General features: G+C 37.9%; 1 long non-coding RNA gene across 1 annotated transcript in view; it reads left to right on the top strand.

Moving 5' to 3' along the window:
* LOC119826624 overlaps positions 1-11274 on the top strand; it is a 294645-nt gene extending 283371 nt beyond the window's left edge. The window contains exon 3 of the long non-coding RNA XR_005287455.1: positions 11211-11274. This is a non-coding gene — a long non-coding RNA (uncharacterized LOC119826624). The remainder of the gene's footprint in view (positions 1-11210) is intronic.
* Positions 11275-23657: the final 12383 nt, after the last annotated feature.

Raw genomic sequence — 23657 nt, 5'->3', positions numbered from 1 at the left:
ATGTTGATTTAAACATAAAAATATATTTTAATTTTTCTATTCACATAAAACTTAAATTTTGTTTAGTAATACATGCATAACAGTGAAGGTATAAAAGGCAGGTTGTAATATGAATGACTTGAGTGGTGGTTAGGGAAGAAGAAAGAGGTGGGCAGTGGACAGTATCCTTTTACAAAGTATCAAGACATATAATTATGAGAAATTTAACACAAAAATAAAGGTGTAGTGAGTATCTGCGGGCCTGCTTTTCGCCCAGCTCTGCTCCCGCATGGTTAGCTTTACACGCGAAATAACAACACACAAATTGTATTCTTTTAAACACTGCCTGGCCCATTAATTCCAGCCTCTTACTCACGTCTTGACTAACCCATATCTAATAATCTGTGTAGCACCACAAAGTGGTGCCTTACCAGGAAGTTTCTAGCGTACATCCATCTTGGGCTGGAGCTTCATTGCGTCTGGCCTCTCTCTCAGGAGAGGCACAGTGGTCTGCCTAACTTAGGAAAGGTGTGGCATCTTACTGATCCTTCTACCTCACTTCCTCTTCCTGTTCTGTCTACTCCACCCACCTAAGGGGCGGTCTATCAAATGAGCCAGGCAGTTTCTTTATTAGCCAATGAAATCAACTCAAACAGAAGACTCTCCCACATCATTTCCCCTTTTTCTGTTTAAACAAAAAAAGAAGGCTTTAACTTTAACATAGTAAAACTACATATATATATATATATATATATATATATATATATATATATATATATATATATATATAAAGGCAAATAAAACAATTGGTAATCTTCCACAGACTAGTTTAAAATTATCATTTAATGATCTGTTATATTTTAATTCTGCTTCTCTGTTCCCCAGCCTTAAACTGATCATTTTGTAGCTGGTCTTACACATCATGCTGGTACATGCATATCTGTTTTTATGTTTGTAATATAAGGTTTTTATTCAGGATACCATTATCATAAGCAGTGGTACTCTTTCCCCAAGATTCTTAGTCGTAATTTCCCAGCACCATTGGCAATCAAGTGATTGTTCAATTTTTTCTGGTATTCTTAATGATTTAAATGACTTGTTTGTTTAAATCAGGATATTGCAGTGGTCAACAACTTATCCTTGTCTTCTAGACCTCTGGCATTGAGTGATTATGCCTTTTCATTGCCTAGTCTCCCATTTTCAATATAATTTATTTCAGTCTCTATAACGTCCTTCACTGGGTAAAAAAGTATATGGTAGGTCTATCAATTAATTAATTAGTTAATTAATAGGGCTTCTTTTTATCTTTGAGAACCATCTTCCTTTATTTTTTTCTTCTTAGTTTTCATAGTTGTAATAAAAGATATCATTTGACCAACAGTGTTGTTCACTGTCTCAGAGCCTAACTTGTATGAGTATAAGCTAGTGTAGTGCTTTCCTTTGCCACGTGTGCTTACGTAAATGGAAAGAAGTCTCTGGCGTATATTTCCCTAGATTTTAGTGTGTAGGTGTCTCTTTGGAGCAACGATTGATGGAGACAGTAATTTTCAGTAATTTATCCTTTCTATCTTTGTTGGAAAAAAGAACAGAAAAACTTCTCATTGATCATTGTCTTCCTGCAGTTTTGCTCCACAAAACTTAAAATATTGTCATATTAATATTCTGTTTCTTGACCTAATAAACATTTTACTATATTAAGAGAGCATCTGTACCATATTAGGAGATTGCATAGTAAAGCATTTAGGTATCTATAGACTTTGTAAATAAGTTCTGTATTATAAATATATCTGAAAATATACATATACATTTTACATGTATGTTGCCATGGAGGATAAGCAAACAAATCTGGTGAGAAATATTTTAAAATTATACTTATGAAATTTGTGTTTTACACACTATATAAAAACACTTTATGCGTAAGAAATAGCCCAGAAACTTCCATATTATCATAATTTAAGCAATATTAAATACTTAAATCATAATTTAAGTAGAGTGACCTGTTATTTAACTGTAGCCTATGAGGTGGTGAATTGTGGGTGGTTAATGAACTAATCCAAGTCACACGAAAGGTACCTGAACTTGCTTTTAATGTTGAACTAATGTAAAAATAAGGTCAAGAGACACGTGATGACGGTGTACAGAATGTAGTCTAGAAGTGACTTCTTAAGCGGCATCTATTAACACATCCTATGATATTTGATAACTAATTAGACATGTCATTTTGAAATGATAACTTGATGGGCATTTTTATATATTAAACTCTCATAATTGTTTATTCAATTTGATGACTAAAGAGTGATTTATGTATTCCATTTTCCACATCAAATTGATTCTAGATACTATTACCCATGGCAGACTGACCGAAGTAATACAAATAGATTTAAAAATATACTGAAGTAATAAATTCCTCCTAGCTCATAGATAGAGATTGCAAATCAAGTACCTTTTCTATGTGAACGTGGAAGAAAATTAAGAGTTCACAGCTGTCTTCCTAAGAAGGCATTGCTATCATATATATTCCTAATAAAATATGTGAATCAAGTGCTCAGGAATGCTATGCCACTTCTGAGATATGTAAAGGAGAAATGGTTAGCTGCTTTGGTTCCTGAGCAAATTTGCCATTGTTTTCTGCAGATTACTAATAACCAAATAACCAAATAGCAAGTGCATAAAACCTTTTAAAAATGGATTCTTATTTATAAGTGATCTTGGGACTAGTTTTTAAATATTTTTTTCAAGCCACTAGACTGATAACAATCTCTGTTCCTAATTTAGTTTCTACTATTGCGATTATCTTTTTCACTGGAGGCAAAAGAGCACGGGAGTTGCAAAGACTGGCATTGATATTTAATGATTTATATCATTGTTTGTTATGAGACCTTAAGCAGGCTTTTTCTTTGTATTCCTCTCCTCAGCTATTGAATCGTAATACCTCTGTGCTTCATGTATCTGTTGTAATGATTAAATTCATGTAGCACCTTTGAATGCGCCCACACAAGAATACACATCCACAAATTCATAGATAAGAAATCCTTTTACTTAATCACGTACTAAAAATTGTCATTGCCTGTTGACTTTTTCAGTACATTCCAAAGCCTCTGAAATATCTCATTAGACTACAATATTATTAACTTTCAAATTCTATTTTTCTCTTAATACTCTGTCCTTTCTCTATCTCCTTGACTTAGTCTTCTATTATAATTCCAGTGTTTTAAAAATGTTGGTACTTAGCCAGGCGGTGGTGGCACATACCTTTAATCCCAGCACTCGGGACACAGAGGCAGACCGATCTCTGTGAGTTTAAGCCCATCCTGGTCTACTAGAGCTAGTTCCAGGACAACTAGGGCTATTACACAAATCCTGTCTCAACCATCCCCCACCCAATGTTGATATGTAATAGTCCAGAAAATATTTGAGACCACCACATAATTATACATTTATTTTTAAGAAAGACCACATGTTTAAACTTAAGAACATGTATTTCTTGTTTATGTATTCTCAATGTGTGTTTTCTTTGATGAACTGTATAAGGCAGAGACTAAGGAAAAGTCTACAGTGACCACCTCGATGTGTAAAATCTAATATGTAAACAGATACTAGGTTTTATGAATAGTTTTACATCAATAAAGAAAAGACCTCTATTAATGACTGCTACTTTAGAAAAAATTAAATCTGTGACTTTAAGTCACTCATGTAAAAACTCTTCAGGGCTCCCAATAAAAACAAAGAACAAATGTGGCTGACTTGTGACTTGTTGACACACGTTGTCAGCATCTAGACTTGAGATCAGTTCTGAAGCACAAAGCCAGTCTCATATGGTTCAAACTTTGCAGTTTAAATTGGCAACAACATTCTAGATTCATATAAGAATATAGGAAAAATATACTCATTATACACGTGAAAAAGTTTTCTTCAGTTCAGAAAATTTTGGCCAGGGTCATGTCACTATCTCAGACAGGGAGAAGCTTTTAATCACATTTCAAATACTTAATTGATAACCATGTGCTAAGGTTTCAGCAAGGATTTAATTTTTAATACTAAAATTTAAATACTATTTTACTTAGTGATTTTGTTATATACCTCTTTGTCTTCTTTGGGCTCCCTTATGAAACCCCAGTTCCACATAAACTCAATAACATCGAATTTAGAAAAATCAAAAGTGATGGTCTATACTGCACAGCATGTCTCTTCGGGCTTAAATGGTGCCTATCACAGAAATTCCACATTCCTCCTCTCAGCTTGTTAGCCCCATGGTCCTTTCTCCTTTGTATTTTCTATCTCTGTAGGTCTCCTAATTTCAAGTTATGTTACAGATCCATAATAACAAAGCATCAGATACACATACTAGCTGAAACGATTGAGGACTCAGCTATAGACTCAGAGCTACAGCGGCCTGAATTGTGACAAAGATGCTGAATACATATATATTGGAGAAAAAGCATCTCCTTCAATGAATGATGCTGAGAGCTGCATATCTATAAGCAATACAATGAAACTCAATCTTTTTTGTCTTATATAAATATTAACTCCAAATGAGTCAAATATCTTAAAGTGTGACCTGAATCCCTGGAACTGTTAGAATAGAAGTTATAGAAACCACTTGATATAGGCGAGGGTTTTTCTTAATAGGACTCCCGTTGCTCAGGAAACAAAGCTATCACTTAACAAGTGAGAACTAATGAAATTGAGAGAGCTACTCTGTGGCAAGGAAGCAGTAAGCATAATGAAGAGACAGCTCACAGAGTGAAGTCTTTTCTAACAACGCACCTGCAAGAGGTCAGCACCTACAATATACAAATAACAAGAAATAACCCAGCTTCATCAATGAAAGGACAGTAAAGTGAGCCATTATTTGACAAAAGGTAACATATCAATTACAATTAAACATCATCCTCACTAGCTACCAGAGAAATGCAACTAAAATTATACTGAGATTCCATCTCACACCTATCAGAATGGCAGTCATTTAAGCCCACTTCCTTCTTTATTTTATTAAGTTCATGGTATCTGTTTTATGCTCAGGTCCTTGATTCATTGGACTTGAGTTTTGTGCAGGCTGAAAGATGTGGACATTTTCATTCTTCTACACATAGCCATCCGTTCAGTTTGACCACCACCATTCATAGAAAACGCTGTCTTTTCTCCAGTGTCTATTTTGGCTTCTTTGTACAAATAAGGTATCTAAAAGTGTGTGGAATTATAGCTGGGTCTTCAGTTTGATTTTATTGACCACTGAATGGATGCCCAGCTAGAATCTAACTGGAATCTTCACCCATACTTACTAACACTCTCAGTGCTGGAAAGGTACTTTGCATGTTACCAGAGGAGAAAAGCAATCGTCCTTATGACCCAGTCACAAAACCTACGACCAAGCATCACCTTCCTGCGAGATAATCTCGTACAACAGTGGCACAAATGTTGTGAAACAAACCAACCATTTGTTTTGGATTTAAGGGCCATTCCATGAGTTGAAATTCATATTTGACACTGCAAAAGCAACCGAGAACCTGACTTTCGATAGGTGATGGGCTGTGGGAAAACCTAGTGCTATTGTTTTGCTAAAGGAACATAACAGAGAGTCCCAGTGACACATTGCTATACACATAGACCAATGCATTATTCAGCTTTCCCCAGAGAAGCTTCTTCTTGCAACGGCTTATAGAACTAACAAAGACCCGGAACTGGACAATGTATAAAGAGTAAGAGACATTAGGGCATTCAGTCCTCCAAAGAATGGCTTTATATAACACCTCCCTTCAAGACACAGGGATCTATACAGAAGAGGAGGCAGAGAGATTGTGAAAGTCAGGGGGGATGAAGGACTCCAAGGAAACTGTACTCCTAGACATCATAGTACTGATGAATATGTGAACTCATTGAGACTGTAACAAGTACTGCATTTGTTTCATTCAGACAAATCACAGAATTAAAAGGGGGAAGTGGACACAAATTCCCATTCCTACTCAGGAAACTAATGGCAATGAATATCTTCTGGGAAACGGAAATCAGCTTTCTCCAAAGGAGTGTCACTCTGTGTGTGTGTGTGTGTGTGTGTGTGTGTGTGTGTGTGTGTTGGGACTTTTTGTTTCATTTTGGTATAATTTTGTTTGTTTTAATTTTCCATTTATTGTTTTGCTATATTTTTGGAGAAAGAAAGAGAGTAACAGAGAGACAGAGAGGGAGACCATGAAGTCACGATGTTGGGTTGGGAGAGAGGTGGGGAGGATCTTGGGATCTTGGAGAATTTGGGGGAAGAAAAGCAGGTTCAAAATATATTGCAGGGAAAGTTTTGAAATGAAAAGTAAAACAAATAACAAATTTTGTCATGAAAATGTGGATACAAGGAAACCCATATATACCATCAGTGATAATAGAGGCTACTGCAGCTACTATGGAAGCCAGTAGAGATAGAGGTTTCTCAAAAAATGAACGATTTATCTTTCAAATGACCTACCTATACTACTACTGTGGCTCCAACTCAACAGATCCCAGAGATACTTGCATACCAATGTTTTTTTTTTTTTTAGCACTACTCATAACCATTAATTTATGGAATCAAGCTAGGTTAGGAATACATAAAGAAAATGTGGTAACTATGCACAAAAGAAATTATTTGAAGCTGTCAGGAAAAATAAAATGGTCATTTGCAATAAAATATATTGATCATATTAAGGAAATTAAGGTTTGTAATACCACATTTTCTCTCATTTGTGATTCTTACATTCTATACAGATATATAAGAGCATGCATGTATGTGTAACACGAAGGCAGAAATCAAACTGATTGGGATTCTTGCAAGGGAAATGTTTGAGAAGGAGGAAGATTTGGTTATTATTGATACTACTTTTCAACAATTTCTTTTAAATTAGTGTGAACAACGTGGTACAAATAGACTCTCTCTTAGGTCAAAGAAAGTGATCCTGTTTTAAAATAAAGCTTGTAGAGTTGGCCTCCTTCAAACAGCAAAAATCTAAGATTAATTGTAAAAGTGTGTGTGTGTGTGTGTGTATGTGTGTGTGTGAGTTTGTGTGTGTGTGTGTGTGTGAGTGTGTGTGTGAGTGTGTGTGTGTGTGAGTTTGTGTGTGTGTGTATGTGAGTTTGTGTGTGTGTCTGTGTGTGAGTTTGTGTGTGTGTGTGAGCGTGTGTGTGTGTGAGCTTGTGTGTGTGTGAGTTTGTGTGTGTGTGTGTGTGAGTTTGTGTGTGTGTGTGTGAGTTTGTGTGTGTGTGTGAGTTTGTGTGTGTGTGTGTGTGTGTGTGTGTGTGTGTGTGTGTGGTGGGTAGAGAATCAGAGGAGCAGCAATGTCCTATGCCATCACCAGTCTGCTGGGAGTGCTCCCATTATCCCAGAGAGCTGTTTTAAAGTCATTCATCTTATATGTGTTCTGTCAGTTTTAGGTCAGAATTTTGTAAAGTTGTGCTCTCAACATGGAGAGAGTGACTAAATTGACAATAGGGTACACTGGTAATCCAAGAATTTAAATCCTATTAGTCAGCTAGTCAGCAATGTATTATTGCTATAATATAATGGGAAAAGGTGAGGGAGAGAGAGAAAGAAAGAGGAAGAGAGAGAGAATACAAACAAGAAAGAAAAGAGATTAAAATGATATGAGAAAAAAACCTGCACAAACAAAAGTAGATGATCGTATGAAGGGAAGGAAAGGAAAGTCTAGTTATGTAAACTATGAGAAAGTAAAAGTACTGCTGGAATGAAATAAAACAAGAAAAGGGATGCCAAGTGGCAAAGTAGGAAAAAACAAGACCATAAAGCAGTCTTGGAGCACGTTATTTCTTAGACTCTGAAAAATATAGGCATCTGGTTCTGTGTGTGAAAGATGAGGCTCAGCTGACCTTGTGAACTCTTCTCTTTCCCATGGTTTAACACAGTGCTGAGCCTGCATTGGACAGTGATGTGATGTCGGTCACTGCTGTCTTTACTTTCCTAGTCTGTTTGTCAAGGGTGTCTGTTTGCCTCTTAGCCTTGCAGTAAGTGGGCTGGACAGTTTTTCTAGTCATGGCCATATTTTCTAGCATATTTTGCTTTGGTGGCTAATATTCAGCTGAGGTTATCTTCCAAGTCCCTCAGGGGTGTTGAAATCGACTAAAACTTTGAGATATGCACAAATCTCAGAGTTGAGGTGTTTCTGTGCTTTCAGTACCTTCTCAGAATTAATCTCCCCTGATTGGTGATGCAGCTGTTTGTTTCAAGTAGACAGGTGGAATTTCATTTTTGGCACAACAGCAGTGAACAGCAGCTAGTTAGCTCTAGAGGCTGACCCACCATGTAACCTCAGTTCAAGGACATCATAGTTCAGGTTTATTAGTTAATCTGATCGGCTACTGGCAACTGAGTTTGGGTTGCTTGCCTTTGTTTGTACTATGTTGCCTGAGAAGGGCTTTGGTGTTGCAAGATCAGCAACGGGCCTCCCACCCCCCAGTGTTCCTTTTGATGACTTTAGAGGTGTATGTGGGTTTTGAGTGAATGGAATATTTTCTCTTACTTCTAAAATGTACCCTGAGTCAACATGATCAAAGCCCTTATGAACTCACAGAGACTGAGGCAGCGTGCCCGCACAGGTCTTGCATGGGTCGCATCAGGTCCTCTGCTTTTTATGGCTTCTTGTTTAGTGTGTTCATGGGATTCCTGTGTGAGGGGAAAAACAGGTTTCTGACTCTTATGCCTTCTTTTGGGCTCATTTCCTTCTGCTCCTTTGTTTTGTCCAGCTCTGATATGATAATTTTTGTTTTATCTTATCTTTAATTTTGTTATATTTTAAAAAATAATGAATGAAAATGTAGCCACTAAGGTAGTGGTTCTCATCCTTCCTAATGCTGCAACACTTTAATACAGTTGTGGTGACCCCCAACCATAAAATTATTTTCATTGCTACTTCATAGTTATAAATTTGCTACAGTTATGAATCATACTAAAAATATTTGTGGTTTCCAGTCATTTTTGTTGACCCCTGTGAAAGGGTCACTCAACCACCAAAGGGGTCAGGACACACAGGTTAAGAACCACTGTTTCAGGGTAAAGGTTAACAGCTGAACTGTCATTTATCCTGGCTGGGAGAAGGAAAATAAGTTTTCTCCTATAGAGTGAGAAGGTATGGGTATATTAATCACTGCAGGACAGGAGTAGCTGACCAACATATATTGAAATTCACAGGTTTTTGTGTGCTTTTGTTTGGTTATACTTTGGTGTGTGTGCATTTGTGTGTGTGTGTGTGTGTGTGTGTGTGTGTGTGTGTGAGATCTTCTTTTTGGGTGTGGTTTTACTTTGTTTTTGTGGTTTGGAGGAATTTTTGTTCTTTTTGATTTTTATTTGTTTTTGAAAAAAGAACTTAAAGTTAAGGGGCAGGTAGGAAGGAAGAGAGGATCAGGAGGAACTTGGGAGAGGCGAAGAATATTAAATTTTAACAAATTAAAAATAAATTAAAATAAATATTCTGTATTAGGTGCTGTGCTGTGTTGGCTCTTGTTTTGTTCCAGTGTTAGCTATATAGTCCATAGTACATATTTGAGTGCAGCCCAGGAGACGTTGGTCCCCAGTCTTGTCTTAGGAGAGTCTCTCTAGTGACTGGGAGATGGCCCAGCACAGTGCACAGTGTTCCCACAGAGGGTCCAAGTTCAGCTCCCAGCACCCAATCAGGTGGCTCAGGACCAAGGTTCCTATGCCTGTGGCCTCTGCGGCACTTGTGTATGTGAGCACATATGTCTCCATCTAAAAATTATTTAAGATATTAAGTAATTATTCTAAAATATTCTTTTATGTTAATGAATTAACATTCTGGCTGTAAAGATCATAAAATATTTGTGTAAGAACTTCGTGATCAGTTCAGCACTGTTGCAGACTCTGTCTTTAAGTAGAAACTGAGGTCAGAATAATCAAATTACAGTTAAGTTCGCTTTTGATATAGAAAACTCATACATTTACATAATAGAGTATTACTCAGCAGTAAAAAAAAAAAAAAAAACAATGACATCCTGAAATTGCAGGCAAATGGATGGAACTACATTCTGAGTGAAGTAACCCAGACCCAGAAAGATAAACATGGTATGTTCTCCCTCATAAGTGGATACTAGCTGTAAAGCACAGGATAACAGGCTATAATCCACAACCCCAGAGAAGCTAGGTAAAGAGGAGGACCCTAACAGGGACACTCATCAAGGACCCCAGGAAAGGGAAATAGTTAAGATCTTCTGGGTCAACTGAGAAGGGGAATAGAAGGGAGGGGATGGGGAATGGGAACGTGAGGCTCAAGATGGCCATGTTGGGGGAGCGATGGAGAGGGGATGTAATGAAAGAGATACCTTGATAGAGGGAGTCATTATGGGGTTAGGGAGAAACAAGGTGGTAGGGAAATTCCCAGGAATCCACCAAGGATGACCTCAGTTAAGACTCCTAGCAATAGTGGAGAGGGTGTCTGAACTGGCATTCCCCTATGATCAGATTACTGACTACCCTTATTGTTATCATAGAATTGACATCCAGTAACTGATGGAAGCAGATGCAGTGATCCACAGCCAAGCATGAGGCTGTTCTTCTGGAGCTTAGTTGAAGAGAGAAAGGAGGGATTATATAAACGGTGTGTGTGTGTGTGTGTGTGTGTGTGTGTGTGTGTGTGTGTGTGTGTGTGTGTGAAGATCATGAATGGCAAAACCATAGAGACAACTGACCTGAGCTAGTGAGAGTTCGTGGACTCTGGACAGGGAAACCTACATGGGACTGAACTAAGACCTCTGTATGTGGGTGACAATTATGTGGCTTGATCTGTTGTGGGGGGCATGGCCGTGGGACAAGAACATATCCTGGGTTATGGCCGGGTATTTTGGAACCCACTTCCTTTGGTGGGATACCTTGCTCTACCTTGATACATGGGGGAGGGGCTTGATCCTGCCTCACCTGGATATACTTGACTTTTTTGACTTCCCAAAAGAGACCTTACCTCCTCTGAGGAGTGGATGGGGGTAGAAAGGGGCATGTGAGAGGGTACGAGAAGGGGAGTGAGGGGTAACTGGGCCTAGAATGTAAAATTAAAAAAAATTATATATAAATAAAGAAAAGCCAGTTCAGAATAGTGTTCTATATTGGAGGAAAACTTGAAACAGAACAAAGCTGTATTTGACGATCTTCATTCTCATGATGATACACTCAGGGTTTTTAAAATTGGAATTGCTCCTGGGTCTGCAGACAGAATCTAAAGATGCTAATTTTTTTCCATTTGGTCTAGATGTCCTTGGTGGTGTCCTCCTGTGGAATCTGGTTCATCTCCAATCTTTCAGAAGACATCAAAGGTGATTCTGAGTACATTATGTTCTGGGCAAACGCTGTGTGAGTACACTAAACAGTGAGATCAATTTCCCTGTTGTCCAGGGTCTTCTAAGATGATTTTATACTGGGTTCGTAATGATGCTGGAATGAACTCGCCCTCTAGTTTCTGGCTGAGGTCTGTAATGTTTGGTTAAAGTTGGACTTGTTTTATTTGTGCAGACTTACTCTTTGCTCCACAGAAACTTTTGATGAATAGAATTTTAATGTCAGACCAAGAAATTAGTTACATAGAGAAAACATTCTTTTCTAGTGCGGTTATCAAATATCTTAAGCACTACCAACATAACAGACATGTGTTTAATTCACATGTCAAAAGCTCCCATTGCAGACTAGCATTGCTTTTGCCCATTTTTAAGGAAATAGCACTAAGGACATTCATCTGCCTCTTGGGAAGGTCACTGTTCTATGAAAGGAAGCCCCCACGATGAAGGACTTGTGAATCTAGTAGTTACATCAGTCATAGACCCTTTACTCAGCTCCTGGATTTGATTCTAGAGTTGTTGACTATATTTGTTCTATGTAAATATTATGCAAAGTAATTCTTTTGATTTTGCTTTCAACTGACAGTAATAATTCCCGATATAGAATTAGGCTTTATATTTTTTATTTCCAGAGGTTCAAACAGTGATTTTAGTTTCAGGTTGGTAACTAATTGAATTCTATTGTTTTTTGATGAGCATTTCTTGACTTGATGCAAAGTGCAAGAGTGCCTGTAGGAGAAGGGCCTGCTTGTTCATCCTGGCTGCCCAGAACTATAATAACCACACAGAAACTGTATTAATTAAAACACTGCTTGACCCATTAACTCTAGCTTCTTATTGGTTAACTCTTACATCTTAATTTAACCCATTTCTATTAATCTATGTATCACCACAAGGTCATGGCCTACCAGCAAAGTTTCAGCATGTCTATCTCGGTGGTGGACCCATGGCATCTCTCTGACTCTGCCTTCTTCCTCCCATGTTATAGGCCAAGCCAGTTCTGTATTCATTAACCAATAAAAGCAGCACACAGACAGAAGGACCTCCCAGTCAGAAGTTTACTAACTTGGGGGGAAATTGAATTCTTCTGGTCCTGATACCCTTAACCACAATTTTAAGGGAGTTCAGTCAACGAACAAGGAATTTTTTTCTGAATATAAGCTTCTTTTTGCCTTGTCATACAAATTTGTTAGACACTGAGCACTCTACTCTGTAGTATCTCTTTCTCCACTTCTAACTGGTTCAAAGAAGGACACTTTCCTATATTAGCCAGGTTTCTGGATGAAATTTTAATCATAAGCCAAGAAAAACTGCAGTGCTTTAGGGTTGGAGATAAAATCTTTGTTTTATATTCACTGAATTTTCTACTAGCAATGAAAATATAATCAAGTATTTCTAATTCTAATCTAATCACTTTCCTCATGTAGACTTTTGTATATTATAACATGATATAATATGGTATGTATGGCTTATGTTTTACTATACATATCAATTAATAATTATTTCTGTGAATTGGCAGCCAACTCAAACTACCAAGATTAGAGGTCTATTGAAAGATTTCTGGACGTCTCAGGGGCTAAGAAGTTTTGGTCATTCTACCTATTCTTATCCAAGAAGAGAATTAACATCAGGGCTACTAATAAATCTCTCTGTGTGTCTCTCTCTGCCTCTGTCTCTCTCTGTCTCTCAATCTCTCTCTCTCTCTCTCTGTGTGTGTGTGTTGTGTGTGAGTGTGTGTGTGTGTGTGTGTGTGTGTGTTGGGTCATAAGTAGATGTTGGGTGTCTTTTCTCCCTTTCAAAACCTGGAGTGTACTGGTCTGCCAAGACTTGCTGTCTAATTAGCTCCCAGAATCCACCTATCTGCACCCACTCCATCTCCACCCACTCCATCTCCATCATCTCCATCATCTCCATTTCCATGTCTTCTGTGGTGCCTGATATTTTGTATGGATGCTGGGAATTTGAACTCAGCACCTTAGGTATAGGTGGTAAATGTTTTAAAAACTGAGTCATCTTCCCAGTCTATTTGTTCTTATTTTAAGAATTAATTATTGAAATATCACAGACTTGACAATAATCAGTCATAGTTTTAAAAGTGATGAAAAAGAGAATGCTTTAATTGTATTTTTATTTTAAAAGCATATTTATTAACAGTGATTACAATTTAGAATTTTAACATACAGTAAAAAACACAGTTTTATTGAGCTCAAATTAAAAATGTTAAATATAATCCTCACAGAAATAGCACACTGTAGGTATAACTATCCTTCCTTTCTATTTGTGATGGTTGGAGGCTTGATAAATTATATAAACTTTTGTAGGTAATATAAATAAAAGATAAAGTTAGCATATACTATCATATTTATATCCCAGTAATCACACTATGTATGATGAATTCAGTGTGAATTTGACATATCAAAACTAGGCATTTTCTAAATCACCTTTCTGTATTGATGAGAAAATATGCTTTCTGATTAGTTTTCTCAAATATCATAACAAATATTTTATAAGTAGGCAATAATTATATATGTTATGTAAAGAAAGAAGTTGTTCCTTCTGTAGGAGATAGTGTCAGTGTAATGTAAGATATTTATCCCTCTTCATAAGTGTGCTTTTAGATTCATCAATATAACCATTTGAAAGGACTTAGTAGTTATGGATTTTGTACTCTTTTGCTTCTTCTTTTCTCTTTTTTTTAAGGTAATGACTTTGAGATTACTTCATGACTTGAAATTTCTCACTGTGAGAAATTTTATAATAATACTCAGAATATAAATTCATTGAATTTTCTTTTATAGTGCTTAATTAAAAGTTGTTTTTTTTTTATAAAAGTCCGCCATGGTAATATATTTACTCTGCCGCTAAAATATAATTACTTGCAATTACCATAAAAACAAGTTTTCTTAAATTAATTTTAGTATATTACAAAACTGTGTTGGCGTTTGTGCCAAACAAGGGCCAGTTTCTGAAAAATCCACTCACACATTTTAGTTTTTGTACAAATTAAAAGTTTTGTGCAAATTGCTCTTATCCCTTGCCATATTCCTGGAAAATGTCCAAAAGTTATGTCAGATTGCATCTTTTCCTTAGTCTTGGTGATAGCAGTGATAATCGTAAGGGTGGACAGTTGCTATCTGTGTACCACGGAATGGAACTGAGGTAAATGAATCTATGCTTTACTTATTTAAAACTCACAGGACAGAGTTTTATGCTAGATATCATGGTTATTCCCATTTCAAAGAGTCAAGGACCATAAACCTCTGAAAAACTAAATTACTTGTTCAAGGTCACTTAGCGAGTACGTTTCAAGAAGGAGGATTTGGTCATAGAATTTGCTCCTGTGTTCAGTGACTCTGTAAAGGTAGTGTCTGCAGTGCCGGAGCCCTGGAAACATGCAGAATGACCTTTTTTCCCCCGTGTTCTGACACCTGGGTCATCATTCACGACAGCTTGATGCCCACTTGCTGATTCCCAGTGTCAGTTGAGAATAGCTGATGCAATGGCCCCACAGCGCTCACATTTGTTGGAAAATTCCATGTTGATCTTTATAAAAAAAAAATAGTTGCTTCAGCTTCCAAGGTTGGATATTTCAGTCATGGTGCATAATTTTGAGCGTTGTGGAGCTGACATGCCTGAGGTGTGAAGATGAGGATGTACTTCCTGTAGGCACTCAGAGAGAAAGCGAGGCCATCGAGCTGTCATTTGTTGTTTTTACTGCTCAGGCTTTTAAGAAAGAAATGAAGGTCAATTAACTGGGAAGCTTAACCTCTCGCAGCTTGTCTCTTTCTGCATAGGCTTTTAGCCTGTTAAATAACTCATTTTCTCCCCTCTCCCTCCCAGCCCCGTATCTGTTGTGAACATGTTTTTGGATTTCTTGTGCTGGGACTAAGGAGCAGACTGCTTATATTCAAGAATGATTTGGAGGGGATAAAGTGTGCAAGAGTTTGAATTCTTGCCATAAGTCCCTGGCAGGCAGCCAGGCAGCCTCAGAGGACGAAGGCTAATGAAGGGGGGGTGAGGCCTGGGAGTGCGGCTGGTAATGCAGCCTTCGTTTAATTGGGAGCAGGTACCGGTGCTAACTTCTCCATTTTAATTGGAAAAAGGGAAGGAGATTGTTAAGGAAGAAGGGGAAAAAAAGAATGCATAAAGTTTTCAAGCCTAGGAGCCAAAGGCAGTCCTGTCTATGCCAGAGAAAGAACTCAATTTAGGGCAATTTGCTCTGCAAGCTGGGCTTCAGTCTCTCCTGGGAATAGGGATGAGGAAGAAAATGAAACCAAAAGAGAACTTGATAAAATCACCTAGCAAAGACAATCTCAGTAGAATAGGTTTTACTGAGTTAAATCTGCCCCAATCAATATGATTCTTTTCATATAAGTTACAAATAAAAAGCCACAAGATTACAATAAAAATCAAAACTGGAGCTCTGCTGATGTTGCACCTGGGAGTCTTAAGAACTTGTTATGGAATATGGTTTTGCAATTCTGTAATGCTGAGTTTTGCTTTTCACCCTGGTGGTGCGAATCCTTCCTTTCCTATCCATCAGGGTTTCTATATTGTTTGTAAAACCAAGAGTCATTCTTTTCTGATTAATTTCTTTTGCAGTGGAGATCCATATATTTTGTTTGTCTTGAGATATAATGAATCTCTTATTGGGATGATTAGTCATAATGATAAGTCAGGATATTTCTTCTTATTGTACAATTTGTGATATGAGTGTTGTTAAATAGTAATATGAGTACTAAACTATAAAAGAGAGGTGAGAGTTCATATAAGAAAATATTTTCTGATGTATAAAAATGAAATAAAAATCCTGTGACATCAAGTTTAATAGCAATCAGTTCTTAATATGTAGTTAAATTATACAAATGGGAATTTGGAGTAGCTAAAGGTGTTTTAGCTTTAATTTTAATCCTTAAATAATGAGGTACAAGTCTATGCAAACATTTGTCTCACCATTAGTACAGTTGACTCATTGATAAAAATAGTTGGGAGCAGTACTTACTTTAATATCTAAAAGTACATTTTTAATGAGAGATGAAAAATACTTTAGATTTCAAGTTTCCTGGAGATTTTGCTCTATTGAGAAACACTTTGCACTGCCTGCTGGTGAGGACTCATTGGTCTGTACTGCCTGCTGGGGCAGGACTTGGCTCAGTCTGGTTAATCACATGTTTACTGTGGGAAAGCTAAAGGTGAGTTGATTATAGACATTTGATTGCTTGGTGATTATATGTGTGAATTTGGAAACCTTTTTATCTTAAATAAGAAGACTATGTGGTATTTCATTGTGTCTGTTCTAAGGAATTTAAGATTAGGAAGGCAAAGAGACTTCTCTGGACAAAGTCAAATGATCACACTCAAAGTGGTGGCCAGCTGTCATCCTGTGTGTTTATCATTATATAATGAACAAGGGACTCAACTGATCCCTTAAAAATATTTATAAAGAATTTCTGTTAAGCACTGCGGAAGAAGAAATATAGGGAACAATAAGAAGTTTATGTTCTTAATGGGAAATCCAGTCTAAAACACCAAGGTCAAATACAAAATTAGAAAACAGAAGGAAAATGTTGGCAAATAAGATTTTTCAAAGCTTGAAGTTCTCATTTCTGAACACCTAAAGATGGGTAACAGTGTCATATAATTTGTTAAAGGCTTGGAAGTTTCAGTTGAACCCAATAATACTTGAAATGCCCTGAGTTTATAAGGGCTAGAAGAGCTGGAAAGGGGGCTGAAGAGATGGCTCAGTGGTTAAGAGCATTGCCTGCTCTTCCAGAGGTCCTGAGTTCAAATCCCAGCAACCACATGGTGGCTCACAACCATCTAGTGCCCTCTTCTGGCCTGCAGGCATACATGAACACAGAATATTGTATATATAATAATAAATGAATTTTTAAAAAAAAAAAAAAGAGCTGGGAGATGTCTCAGCAGTTAAGAACACTTGCTTGCTCTTGCAAAGGACTTGGGTTCTAATCCTAGTACCCACAATGGCAGATCACAGTCATCTGAAACTCCAATCTCAGGGGATCCAATGCCCTCTCTGATCTCCAAGGGCACCAGATATGCACATGATCCCCATATATACATGTAGGGAGAACACTCATACATAACTTTTTTTAAAATGCAAGGGCTGAAGAGGATGCTGAAGATTGTGCAAACTGGGACACATGATCAAGAGACTAGGAAGAGCGAGGGAGTAGAAAACACATTTCAGAAAAAAAATCAAAGACCCCAATAAACAATGGGAACTCTATGGTACTTTGGAAGACCACGATGAGAGAGATTCATTTTTCATATAGGAGAGGCATGTAAAGATTATTTTGTGTATTTTTCTTAAGGGCAAGAATCTTCCAGGTAGAATGGCTTAGTGGTAGCAAGTAGTATAAATCTGATGACCTCACAACCGTTAGCAATCCCACTTTGCACACCCCCTCCCTCCATGTTGCTGCTACCCTGCTATTCTCTGAGAGAGATCCACTCAGAACTGTCTGTGGTGAATGTGTGACCATGTGATGAAACACTTCCTACTGAGGAGATGCAGTGTGAGTACATGGTAGGACAAAGATAACAACTCAGGATTATACTTGTGTGAAGTTACTCAAGGAATTATGATTGCTTCTGTCTCTTAGTTAGACCTTAGCATCACCCTCCTGTACAGGACATTTCAGTCCTTGTTCATTCTTACATCTGCATCTTGAAGAGATCAAGGAGAGAATGAGGTCTTCTCTTTCTGTCTTGTCTGAGTGGACTTCATGGCTTCTGGCATTAATGAAAACTTTCTTTGCATCCTTGACAATAAAATAAAAGGTTCATACGGCAGTCGATACAAAGACGGGTATGTATGAGTGAAGGCATGGGAAAAAGGGATCTTTTCTTCAACCCAGCCACCCAGATGTTGCTGGGCTCTGATTCTGTAAATGGCTGTTTCATGATGCAGCAGAACAACTGGAAATAAGAGCACATTCAGGAATTTTACTTTTCTTAATGTTGCCTTTCTCCCTTGTCACCCTGGGACCGTATTTAACTGCAAATAAGTAGATAACTGAAGTTGGGAGGAGCTCCAATTGCTGGTCTTTGTGTAGGGTGTTGATTTGTTAGCATCTTTCTTGTCTCTATAAAGTAAAGGGGGGAGATAAATAAATATGGTCCGTTTGACAGTTCTCACACACAGACTGGTGTCTGATCTGCTCATGTGTAAGATTGTGCCTGACAATCTTGGCCTATTCTGGAAAAAAGAAAAAGAAAAATTACTCATTTTGCGTTATTTGGGAAAAATTTTATCATTCCTGAATTGAAATGTAGTGGATTGTAAATACACTGGATTTTAAATAATAGGTGAAATTGTGCTAGGGCATGATTGTGTATCTTGAATGAATATAGTTATCATGTCTTAATTTCAATAGTGCAGCTGATCACATTTTTGAGAATTGCATTAATTAAAAAAAACTTCCATGCGGATCAAGTATGAAGAAGTTTTTATTAGTTCACACATGGCATCATGCCTTGTTGAGAACTATCTGTTCGTTGTTGTTTAGTCTCATTTAGTTGAAGGTTTAGTTGAAGATGTACCACCTCTGGCTATGACATGGACATGAAATTTTCCATGTTCTTTCCTACACACAGTATAGATTCTGGATCAATATAGTGCAGTCTTCTGCAAGGGTTGAGAACAGGTTGCACCACTTGTTTATTGAGACAGTACTAGATTAAGGTTGGGTTAAGAATCTAGGGCTCAAATTCCGACCAGCCACCATCCTACTGTGGATTATCTTTTGCTTAAAATGCGCTTCTTCAGAATAAGGCATGAACCGAGAGTTCTTTTTCTTTCCCAAGATTAGAGTCTGAAGTCTGCATGATGTCATGTATAGCAATTAATCGAGGTGGGGCTTGAGCTGGGATTTCCTGCTGCCAGTGGGGACGTTAAAGATTCTAATAACACTGCATTTATTACTTTGATCATTTTTCCTTTTTCTTAGACTCTGTAGTACTCCTCTGAGAGTGTATACAAGTTCACATTCCTGCAAATTTCTGCTTATATGATAGTTTAGGGCAAAATATGAAAAAATATCCTATTTATGTTCCCTTTCATATGTAAAAAACCACATGAAAGTAATTCTTTTAGGTGTTAAGACACTGTCAATAGCTTGATGATAGCTTTATCATACTTCACTTTTGTTTGGCTCACCAGGTGATGGCGGCACATGCCTTTAATTCCAGAACTCGGGAGGCAGAGGTAGGCAGAACTCTGTGAGTTCGAAACCAGTCTGGTCTACAAGAGCTAGTTCCAGGACAGCCAGGCCTAAAACCACTTTTGTTTGACTCAACTTAAAATAAAAATTTATAAACTTCTCCAAAAGAAGATTTTTCTTATTAAATTAATGATTGTTATCATTTTCATAATTTTTTACTCTGAAAAAATTCAAAACCCATGAATGAATGTAATGTATTTTGTGCTGAATACTTGTATATTTCAGAGTGGCTGGCTGTTGCAAGTATGAGATTTGCAAACTATCTCATGTTTCATATGCCAAGATGTGTTTGCCAAACCATTAGAAAATCATGCAGATCTTGTAAGAATTCACCTCTAATCAAAGAGTGTTTTTCCCCACCACAACCCTAATAATCAAATATATACCATGGACTTAAGTAATTCAGGACAAATTAAAAATTTCAAAATTATCCAATGAGCAGCTTTAAAGTTGTTTTTCTATTTCATTGGTTTTCTGTTTTCATTTTTTTTCTGTTTAAAACCAAAACTTTATTTTAAAATTTAAATTAATTTATTTTTAAAACTATACACATAAACAATGGACATATGAACAGGATACCAGGTAGTGCTTACATTATTGGTATCTTCTCAACCTTTATTACCTGTGATAAAACATTTTGAACTCTAGGACTGGGGAGATGGCACAGTGTATAAAATCAGTTGCACCAGATCCCTGATCTAGGTTTGACTCCAGATCCTACAGTGGAACAAAGAACTAACTCATGAAGGTAGTCTTCTTTTTTTCACATGCGCAGTGTTTTTAATATGCACCGCTACTCTACACAGTGATGATGCAGTAAAAAAAAAAAAAAGAGTTTTCAGAAAGCTTCAGGTGGACATAAAAGATCAGAGGGTAAGGACACTTGTCACAAAAGCTTAGTGACCTCAGCTGGGTTCCCAGAACATAGGCAAAGACGGAAGGAGAGAGCTGGCTCCACAAAGTTGTCTTTTGACCTCCACACCCATGTTCTGGTTGACTTTTCTACCAGTAATGATAAATAAATAAATTTAAAACAATGTTTCCCATCCTCCCCCCCACACCTTTAAATACACGTTTCTTTATCATTCTCTACAGTTTTGCTAATGTGCAACAGTTCATCTGAACGTCATACTTCTACAATCTCTAGCTTTAATACCTGTTGACCAGAAGTTCCCATCTCTCCTTCCCTTACACCTTCTAGTACCAGCACTCTGCTGACTTTGGGTAAGTGAGCTCAAGAAGCACCCGTGATGCTGCAACTGTCTTATTTCTCTTAAGTACCTCCTTCCCCACCCATTCACACTGTCAGTAGCTAAGTGTGCTCTTTCTCTATAAATATAGAAATGTCCATCCACTGACATAGTGGGTAGTTAGTTTGCTCCCGTACTTTGACTATCTACTGCACACGGTTTTCCAATACACATGGGGGTTCAGATTTTGTCATGATGATTTTATTTCCTTTAAATGCATAGCCAGCAGTGTGACTGTTGGGTCATATGGTAAGTGAAGGTTTAATTTTTGTGGAACCTTCATACTTTGCTGCTGTTTCCTTAATAGCTATATTATTTGACATATTCTTCAGTGTTATGCAGTGACTCCCGTTTCCCAAACACCATGAACAACACTTGCCATCTTTCTCTTAGAAACAAAGTCATTCTAATAGCATGTGGTGATATCTGATTGTGGTTCTGATTTGCATTTCTCTTAATTATTTATTTATTTATTTATTTATTTATTTATTTATTTATTTATTTATTTATTGGTTTTTCGAGACAGGGTTTCTCTGTGGCTTTGGAGCCTGTCCTGGAACTAGCTCTTGTAGACCAGGCTGGTCTCGAACTCACAGAGATCCACCTGCCTCTGCCTCCCGAGTGCTGGGATTAAAGGCATGCGCCACCACCGCCTGGCCTTGCATTTCTCTCATGAATAGAGGCTTTATTAGTTAGGAAGTTGACTTGCAACAAACGATTCAATTAAAGATCATTAAATACATTTAGGTATCTTGCCTTCCTCTTTTATTATAAAATTTTCTCTTTATGACTATTATGACTTGAGACTTTTGAAAAACTACATTCTAAAAAATTCTGTTGAAATAAATATTTATACATTTTTGTCATGAATAACACATGGATGCCGTGTAACCTTTATATGTCTCCTGGTCACTTGCCCCATTATTAGTGGTGCTTCTTTTTTTTTTTCTTTTTCTCATTTTTTTATTCAAGATTTCCATCTCCTCCTCGCTCTTCCCTCCCCTCCCTTCCACCCATACCCCCACTCCACCCCTCTCCAAAGACAAAGAGCCATCAAGGTTCCCTTCACTATGTTAAGTCCAAGGTCCTCCCAGCTCCCCGTAAGTCCAGGAAGGTGAGCAACCAAACTGACAAGGCTCACAGTGAACCCGTCCATGCTGTAGAGTTCATGTTCATTGCCATTGTCCTTGGTTTCTCAGTCCTCCTCCACCGTCAGCCACATTCAGAGAGTCCCGTTTGGTCCCCTGTTCCATCAGTCCCATTCTGACTGGACTTGGTGGTCTCCCGTTAGATCTGTCCCACCGTCTCAATGGGTAAAAGCACTCCTCGCGGTCCTGGCTTCCTTGCTCATGATCTCCCTCCTTTTGCTCCTCATCAGAACCTTGAGAGCTCAGTCTGGTGCTCCTATGTGGGGCTCTGTCATTTTCTCCATCCAATGCCAGGTGAAGGTTCTATGGTGATATGCAAGATATTCATGAGTATGGCAATAGGATCTGGACATTTCTGGCACCCTCTCCTCAGCTGCCCAAGGAACTAGCTGGGGGCGTCTTCCTGGACACCTGGGAACCCCTCTAGAGTCAAGTCTCTGCCAACCCTAGAATGGCTCCCTTAACTAAGATATATAATTCCTTGTTCCCATATCCACCCTTCCTATATCCCAACCATCCTATTCTCCCAAGCTCTTCCCATCCTCCACTTCACACTTTTCTCTCCCCATCCCCCCATTCCCCCATCCCACCCCACCCCCATGTTCCCATTTTTGTCCGGCAATCTTGTCTACTTCCAATATCCAGGAGGATAACTATATGTTTTTCTTTGGGTTCACCTTCTTATATAGCTTCTCTAGGATTTTTTACGAATTATAGGCTCGATGTCCTTTATTTATGGCTAGAACCCAATTATGAGTGAGTACATCCCATGTTCATCTTTTTGGGCCTGGGTTACCTCGCTCAGGATGGTGTTTTCTATTTCCATCCATTTGCATGCAAAATTCAAGATGTCATTGTTTTTTTACTGCCGAGTAGTACTCTAATATGTATATATTCCACACTTTCTTCATCCATTCTTCCACTGAAGGGCATCTAGTTGTGGGTTCTGGCTATTACAAATAATGCTGCTATAAACATAGTTGAACAAATGCTTTTGTAATATGATTGGGCATCTCTTGGATAAATTCCCAATAGTGGGATTGCTGGGTCCTGGGGTAGGTTGATCCCAAATTTCCTAAGAAACCGCCACACTGCTTTCCAAAGCGGTTGCACAAGTTTGCATTCCCACCAGCAATGGATGAGAGTACCCCTTACTCCACATCCTCTCCAGCAAAGGCTATCATTGGTGTTTTTGATTTTAGCCATTCTGACAGGTGTAAGATGGTATCTCAGCGTTGTTTTGATTTGCATTTCCCTGATTGCTAAGGAGGTTCAGCATGCCCTTAAGTGCCTTTTGGCCATTCGAACTTCTTCTGTTGAGAATTCTCTGTTCAGTTCAGTGCCCCATTTTTTAATTGGGTTAATTAGCATTTTAAAGTCTAGTCTCATGAGTTCCTTATATATTTTGGAGATCAGGCCTTTGTCTGTTGCGGGGTTGGTGAATATCTTTTCCCAGTCAGTAGGCTGCCTTTTTGTCTTAGTGACAGTGTCCTTTGCTTTACAGAAGCTGCTCAGCTTTAGGAGGTCCCATTTATTCAATGTTGCCCTTAATGTCTGTGCTGCTGGGCCTATACGTAGGAAGCGGTCTCCTGTGCCCAAATGTTGTAGAGTACTTCCCACTTTCTCCTCTAACAGGTTCAGTGTGTTCAGATTGATATTGAGGTCTTTAATCCATTTGGACTTGAGTTTTGTGCATGGTGATAGACACGGATCTACTTTCA

The sequence above is a fragment of the Arvicola amphibius genome, chromosome 11 (genome assembly GCF_903992535.2).
Source record: "Arvicola amphibius chromosome 11, mArvAmp1.2, whole genome shotgun sequence".
Lineage (NCBI taxonomy): Eukaryota > Metazoa > Chordata > Mammalia > Rodentia > Cricetidae > Arvicola > Arvicola amphibius.
This window is presented reverse-complemented; position numbering and strand designations above follow the sequence as displayed.